Raw genomic sequence first — 8,021 nt, forward strand, 5'->3', positions numbered from 1 at the left:
GTGGCCATACGGTTCCTTCCTCCCCTGATCCCTAGGGGGTTTTCTCTTCGGGAGAACCCCCTTGCCTAGTACTGGATGTCCGGCTTCGGCTGGGCATAAGGAACGGTGGTCCACCAGGCCTTTTGGCCAGGAGGACCAAATGGGAACCTTGTCCCTGTCAGGAGCTTCGTGCCCCGGGGGATCGGGTGAACGGTCCAACCCTTTCGGGGGTAGGACAAACACACCCCTAAGTGCACGTTTTTCGTGTGTGTGTTTCTGCACTTGCACTTTTTTGCGGACACTTACGGGTTTTTTCGTTACAGTTCCACGTTTGCGGACTTAAAATAAAAAAAAAAAAAAAAAAAAATCTGTTCTTATCAGTGTCCAGTGGGGGTGCTACCGACCATTCTAGTTTACGGGGATGGTTGTTGTACAGTACCCTCACTGGAATGATGGGGGTCTGGATGGCTATTACGGGGAGGACAGAAACCGGGGAGCGCCATGATTCGTTCTGGGGCCTCGGGAGTAATTCTCCTTTGGAACGTCTGAAGGACCCAGTTGCCTCCTGATTTGGACGGTCTACCTTGGTCTGGCCTGGGGCTGGGAAGGCAGAGAGTCCGCAAACTAGGTGCCCCCTGAGTAGTCGCCTCAGGGGTGCTCTGAGTAACACTTGGGTGTGGGACCCCATGCTGTGAATGAGCACATGGTCACCGAGTTTTACACTTTTTGCACTGCGCCTCTAGGACCGGGCCTTTTGGTCAAGTTCTGGGCAATTTTTTTGCTACAGGCCTCAGGGTCTGGTCAGTGCACAATTTGGGCACGACACTTTTTATTATTTTTATAGATTTATTTAATTATTTATTTATTTATTTTTCCTCACCCCACGTTTGTCACCTTTTACTTTTGTGTGTGTTTTTCTCACAGGATGGAGGGTGTGGGTCCTCGGGCCTACCCTGACGTCTAGGGGGAGGATGTGTGGCCATACGGTTCCTTCCTCCCCTGTCCCTAGGTGTTTTTCTCTTCGGGAGAACCCCCTGACCTAGTACTGGATGTCCGGCTTCGGCTGGACATAAGGAACGGTGGTCCACCAGGCCTTTTGGCCAGGAGGACCAAATGGGAACCTTGTCCCTGTCAGGAGCTTCGTGCCCCGGGGGATCAGGGTAACGGTTCAACCCCTTCGGGGGTAGGACAAAAGCACACCCTTAAGTGCACTTTTTGTGTGGTGTTTTGCACTTGCACTTTTTTGTGAACACTTACGGGTTTTTTCGTTATAGCTGCACGTTTGCGGACTAAAAAAAAAAAAAAAAAAAAAAAAGTAATACTGCTGTCGCCCTTTTGGCCACTTCTCGGCCTTTTGGCTAAGATCAAGTGTAGTATCGACCTTGCCTTTAGGGGTGTCCCGGCTTCCAGCTAGGACGTTGAGAAACACTTGAATCTATCCAAGCCATTTGGTCTGTGTGGGGTACCCTCTTCTCGGCCTTGTAGGATCGTCGATTAAATTCGGCTTCACCTACTTGCTGCTATTGGGTTTGAGGCTTAGCCCCCACACAGAACGAGTTTGTGATCTTCCCCCCCCTTGTTCACTCTGCGTTACTACCTCCGGGCAGTAGACGCTCAATAGCCTTTTCAAAGGCTAAGCAAGCGAGAGTGAAGCCGCCGAGGAAGAAGAAGGAGAAGGAACCCGACCAAGATCTCTGGGAAGCCCTCCTGAGAACTCCTCTGCGCCAAGATGGGGAAGAAACAGACCGTGAAGAAGCCACAGAACGCCACCACCGCCAAGACCCCGGGAGAAGCCCCCTCCGCCTCCACCTCCACCCCAGACCGCTCCGGCCCTGCAGACGGTCTCCCTCCCTTGGAGCCCTGGATGAAGCAGACAGTCGTGCTGCGGCTGAAAGAGGTGGACGGCAGAATCCCGGAGATGACCCCGGAAGTCTTTGGCAAGAAAATGATCCTTGAACAAGGATTCAGCAAAGCAGAGACCCTGTCGGTGCAGTCATTTGTGAAAGGTTTGTTCCTTGTCACATTTGTCTCCCTACAGGTGTGCAGAAGGTACTGGGAGGCAGTGAAGACCGCTGGACCCGACTCCCTCTTCCGAAAGTTCGCTGCGAACTCTCCCATTCAAAGGGACGAAAGAAGGATCACGGTGTCCATGAGGAACCCTCACGTCCCCGGTAGAGACATAGCCACCTACCTCCAAAGGTTTTGTGTCGTGTTGAAGGACCCAGTCCGGATACTAGACACCAACGGCTTCTGGACTGGTAAGTGGGCTGTGTTTTGCAGGCTACTAAGAGATCGTCCCGCTGGAGATCTCCAACACCTGCAACAATGCTTCTCCCTGGGATCGTCATCAGGACTCCTACACTACCCAGACCTACCCCAGTCATGCCGCAAGTGCGGCCAGCCGGGGCACGAGGGTAAGGAATGCAGTGTGCTTTCTTGTAGGTTCTGTAGGTCTGCAGGTCACGAGACCAAGGATTGCCCAAGGTCCAGAACCTGCAACCTCTGTGGACGGTCCGAGCACGTCTACAGAGACTGCCCAGAAAGAAGCAGGACGTACGCCGGGGCCCTGAGCAAGGGCCCGGCCACCAAACCAGCGCCACAAAAGCCTCCAAAGGACCCGGGTAAGAGGAACCCCCCCCAGACCCCAGGTACCCCTGCCCCTGGTCCCCCTGCCCCTGGTCCCCCTGCCCCTGCCCCTGGCCCCCCCGCCCCTGGCCCTCCTGCCCCTGCCCCTGCCCCCCCTGCCCCTGGTCCCCCTGCCCCTGGTCCCCCTGCCCCCGGCCCCCCTGCCCCTGCCCCTGGTCCCTCTGTCCCGGCCTCCGGCCCCTCGGCCCCTGGTCCCCCTGCCCCTACCCCCCCTTGCCCCCCTGCCCCTGCCCCGGTCCCACCCCCCCCGGACCTGTCCTCCCAGGAGGACTTCCCGCCCCTTCCCCCTGTCACCCCTGTCAGCAACTCTGCGGCGGGGTACAGGAAGCGGAAGAAGGAGCAGGCCAGCCCGGCGGCGGAGGACATCTCCTCTGCCACCAAGCGGCCTGCCGTCCTCCAGAATGCCGCAGGCCCCGACCCCGTGGGGGAGGACCTCGACACGCTGGAGGAAGAAGAGGTGGAGGAAGAGATGGCTCTGACCCAGTCGGAACCAGACCTCTCCACCGACTTCAATGAGGTCCTCAACGAGGTCCTCAATCAGATTGGTCTGGGCCAGGACACCTGTCAGGCTGCAGAGGTCACAGAGGTTGCCCCCCCTCCCCAGGGGAGGTAAGCACAGCCCCTGCCGACTAACCCCTTCATCTCTTTCCCATGATGGCTGAGATATCTATCTTTTCCATTAATGTGAGGAGCATAAAGGACGTGTCTAGGAGGCAGACTGTGCTGACCTTTCTTTCCACACAGCAGAGTGATGTGTACATGCTTCAGGAGTGCGCACTTCCCCCTCTGAGGAGGTACACTCATTTGTCCTCCCAGTGGACCCATGGTCCCTCCTACTGGTCTGGGGGTGGCGACTGCAAGTCCGCAGGGGTTGCGGTTCTTATCAGGGGAGGACGTTTCACTGTTGACTCCGTCCATGAGCTCGTCTGTGGCCGCCTTCTGGTCATAGATGGTTCGTGGGCGGAGGAGCCCGTTAGGCTCATCAACGTGTACGCCCCCCCGGAGAAGAACGCGCGGCTGGAACTTTTCCAAACCCTGCGGACGCAACTCGCCACAACGAGAACAGTAGTAATCGGCGGTGATTTTAACTGTCCGATAGAGGAGGATGGGCGCAGCTCCAGCATGTACGCAAAACTCGACGCCACCTCGAAGCTGCTCCGGGAGATGATTGCAGAGGCCTCCCTGCGAGACGCAGTGGGATCCGTGGGGCGCGGTTCCGTGAACTACTCATGGAGCCGCCCCGATGGATCTGTGCGCTCCAGGATTGACTTTGTGCTCACCTCCAGGGCAGTCAGGCACCGCGGGTTCTCCATGGTTCCCTGCTTTTTCTCTGACCACAGGGCCATTCACTTTCAAGGTGATCTGGGAGAGGGCTTTGCCCCGGGCCCAGGCTCCTGGAAGCTGAATTGCACCCTGCTGGGCGATGAGGAACTGCTAGCGGAGCTCAGGGAAATCTACGGTGCCTGGCGAGAGGAGAAGTCCTTCTTTCCTAAGGTCAGCGACTGGTGGGAGTTCGTGAAAGTCAAGCTGCGCAGCTTCTTTCAGGCCAGGGGACGCCAGCAAGTGTGTGCCAGGAGGAAGGAACTCAGGAGGCTGCAGCGTCAGCTGCAGTCCCTGCAGGACCTTCATCACTGTGGCTGGGACGTGAGGCAAGACCTGGAGGACACCAAGAAGTGCTTGAAAAAGCACTTTGAGGAAGAATCCAGGCACATTGTCTTCCGTGCCAAGGTGGAGCATCTCGAGAAAGGTGAGAAGTGTAACTCTTTCTTTTTCAGGAAACTCCACTCAGGACACACACCCCTGTCGGAGCTGCGTGACAAGACTGGAACACTCCAGAAGGGGAAGGAGGCCGTGATGGAAGTGGTCAGCGACTACTACTCCGACCTCTACTCCCCTAAAGAAACAAACTCGGAAGCGGCCGACAGGTTCTTGTCAGGTATCTCTAACACTATTGATCCTGCAGGTTTGTCGGCCACCAACGCCCCCTTGACGTTGGAGGAGCTGCACTCTGCCGCTAAATCCTTTAGGCAAGGCAGGACCCCGGGCTGCGACGGTCTCCCAGCGGAGCTCTATGTAGCGCTGTGGGATCTCGTGGGCCCGGACCTGCTCGAGCTGTACGAGGAGATGGTGGTGGAGGGCAAGATGCCTCCTTCGTTGAGGGAGGGGATGATCACGATCCTGTACAAGCGTAAGGGGGAGAGATGTGACTTGAAAAATTGGCGTCCCATCTCTCTTCTGAACGTGGACTACAAGATCCTCGCCAAGGTCATGGCGAACAGACTGAAGGCTGTCATCGGACAGATCATCAACCCGGATCAGACTTGTGGCATTCCTGGCCGCAGGATTGCGGACAGCCTAGCGCTTGTCCGGGACACGGTCCAATACATCAAGGACCGCCGTGTGCACGCGGCCCTGGTCAGTCTTGATCAGGAGAAGGCCTTTGACCGTGTCTCCCATGGGTTTATGTGCAGAGCCCTGCGCAGGTTTGGTCTCGGGGAAATGTTTTGTTCATATGTTGACATCATGTATAATGACATCTGTAGTTCCGTGCAGGTGAACGGCTGGAAGACTGACCCCTTCCCGGTTCTCTCCGGGGTCAGACAAGGCTGTCCTCTCTCACCTCTGCTTTTTGTTTGCTGTATAGAGCTCTTCGCCGAATGCATCAGACGGAATCCAGAGATCGGGGGAATCACCGCACCGGGACCAGACAGACGGGAAGTGAAGTGCTCGCTCTACATGGACGACGTGACGGTGTTCTGTGCCAACCAGCGCTCCATCGACCTGCTCGTCCAGACCTGCGAGGACTTCGGCCAAGCTTCGGGGGCAAAGGTCAACTGCGGGAAGTCGGAAGTCATGCTCTTCGGAAAGTGGTTCCTGCCTTCTTCTGCATCCATGCCCTTTGGCATCAAGACAGACTTCATGAAGATTTTGGGAGTTTGGTTTGGTGCCGAGGGCGCAGCCCTGAAGTCTTGGGAGGAGAGACTGGCCAAGATGCGCCAAAAGTTTGGACTCTGGAGCCTCAGAGACCTCACCATCGAAGGGAAGACACTGGTACTCCGCAGCGAGATTCTCCCTGTGTTGCAGTACCTCGCCCAGGCCTGGCCCCCTCGGGTCAACACCTGTAAGGCCATCACCAGGGCGGTGTTTCACTTCATCTGGGGCTCCAAGATGGACAGAGTGAAGCGGGCAGTCATGTTCAAGGAACCCCTCAAGGGCGGTAAGGGCGTGCCCGACATCGCCACCCAGCTGAGGGTGTTCTTTGCTTGCAACTGCGTCCGCAGAACTTTGCCAAGACGGACTACGGACTCTGGCGGGAACGCAATGTCTCGCTTCTTCCTGTTGCCTCTCTGGAGGTCCCTGGGGTGGGACACTTGGGATAGTTCCATCCCCTACAACTGGGACACTCCTTGGTTCTACTTGGATACCTTCAAGTTCATCAGGGAGCAAGGGCTGCAGGGAGTCAAGCCGGACTTGTGGAAGCCAAAGACGATCTACAAGCTCATCCGAGCCAGCGACATTTTGGAGTCGGTTCCAGGCCTGCCTTCGGACACCTGCAAGGTGGTCTGGAGGAATGTTTCTTCAAACATCCTCACCAACAGGCACAAAGACCTGGCATGGATGGCTATCCAGGGGGGACTGCCTCTCAGGACATTTATGCATGCCAGGAACCTGAGCAGATACAGACACTGCCCCTTCTGCATCATCCATGAGGAGACGTCCTACCACGTTTTCTGGGAGTGCTCATTTGCTCAGGCCCTGTTGGGGGCCCTGGAACCTGAACTCAAGGACTTTGTACCACAGACAGCCATCACTCACTTTGGGGTGTTGAATGGACTGTTCTGTGGAACTTTTTCTTTGGAGGACATTGACGGCGCCTGGCGGGTGCTGTGCTGTTTTAAGGACGCTTTATGGTGCGCCAGAAAGCGCCTCATCCACCAGCGGGAGAGGATGTCCATTGAGGACTGCCGCAGACTGATCCTCAGTCTGCTCAGAGACTATTCCTTGTTGGACTTTAAGGAGGAAGAGGACGTCTGAAGATTTCCCCCTTCCCCCTACTCCCCCCTGCGTGTCTTTGTCCCTTCAATAAAGCTTCGGGCCTGTGTTTCCCCCTTCCCTCCCCTTCCCCCCCCCCCCCCCCCCACACACCCGATGCCTATTGTTGATAGTGTTTTTTTCAGTTATCGTTTTCGTGCATGACATAGTGACTAGGAAATGTATATCGTATTAGGATGCTACAGTTTTTGGGGTAAGCGGCGTCATGCATGACGTGGTGATCCGGGGGATTCATCCTCTGTGCACATCACGTCAGGCATCATACCGCTGAGTGAATGTATTTATTTGCCTGAATGTATTTATCGTATGTTTGGAACTGTATTGCTATGTGGTGCGCTGCGTCGCAGTACAGGGTGAGATGTACCCCGATTACACGTAACATGTTGTTTTTGATGCTTCTGCAATAAAAGTATCTTTTCAATCAAAAAAAAAATACTGCTGTCGCTTCTCGGCCTTTTGGCTAAGATCAAGTGTAGTAGTGTAGTGTAGTCTTTTGGCTAAGTCCAGGGCAATTTTTGCTACAGGCCTCAGGGCCTGGTCTGTGCACTATTAGGCACGGTACCACTTTTTTATTTTATTCTATTTATTTAAACCACTCCCACGTTTTGTCACTTTTTCTGTTCTTATGTGTGTGTTTTTCACGGATGGAGGGTGTGGGTCCTCGGGCCTTACCTGAAGTCTAGGGGGAGGATGTGTGGCCATACGGTTCCTTCCTCCCCTGATCCCTAGGGGGTTTTCTCTTCGGGAGAACCCCCTTGCCTAGTACTGGATGTCCGGCTTCGGCTGGGCATAAGGAACGGTGGTCCACCAGGCCCTTTGGCCAGGAGGACCAAATGGGAACCTTGTCCCTGTCAGGAGCTTCGTGCCCCGGGGGATCGGGTGAACGGTCCAACCCTTTCGGGGGTAGGACAAACACACCCCTAAGTGCACGTTTTTCGTGTGGTGTTCTTGCACTTGCACTTTTTTGCGGACACTTACGGGTTTTTACGTTATAGTTGCACGTTTGCGGACTTAAAAAAAAAAAAAATCTGTTCTTATCAGTGTCCAGTGGGGGTGCTCCCGACCATTCTAGTTTACGGGGATGGTTGTTGTATAGTACCCTCACTGGTATGATGGGGGTCCGGAAGGCTAGTACCGGAGGGACAGAAACCAGGGAGCGCCATGATTCGTTCTGGGGCCTTGGGAGTAATTCCTCTGGGGAGACCGGAAAGACCCAGTACCTCCTGATTTGAACATGCTACCTTGGTCTGGCCTGGGGCTGAGGAGGCAAAAAGTCTGCAAACTCAGTGCCCCCTGAGGAGACGCGCTCAGGGGTGTCACTAGTAACACTTGGGTGTGGGACC

At 55.5% G+C, this 8,021-nt stretch overlaps 1 pseudogene; it reads left to right on the forward strand.

The window, feature by feature from the left end:
• Positions 1–7,118: 7,118 nt before the first annotated feature.
• Positions 7,119–7,270, forward strand: LOC149442505 (U2 spliceosomal RNA; annotated as a pseudogene).
• Positions 7,271–8,021: the final 751 nt, after the last annotated feature.

The sequence above is a fragment of the Staurois parvus genome, unplaced genomic scaffold (genome assembly GCF_062004578.1).
Source record: "Staurois parvus isolate SC_StPar_1 unplaced genomic scaffold, SC_StPar_1.0 ptg000884l, whole genome shotgun sequence".
NCBI classification, from domain to species: domain Eukaryota; kingdom Metazoa; phylum Chordata; class Amphibia; order Anura; family Ranidae; genus Staurois; species Staurois parvus.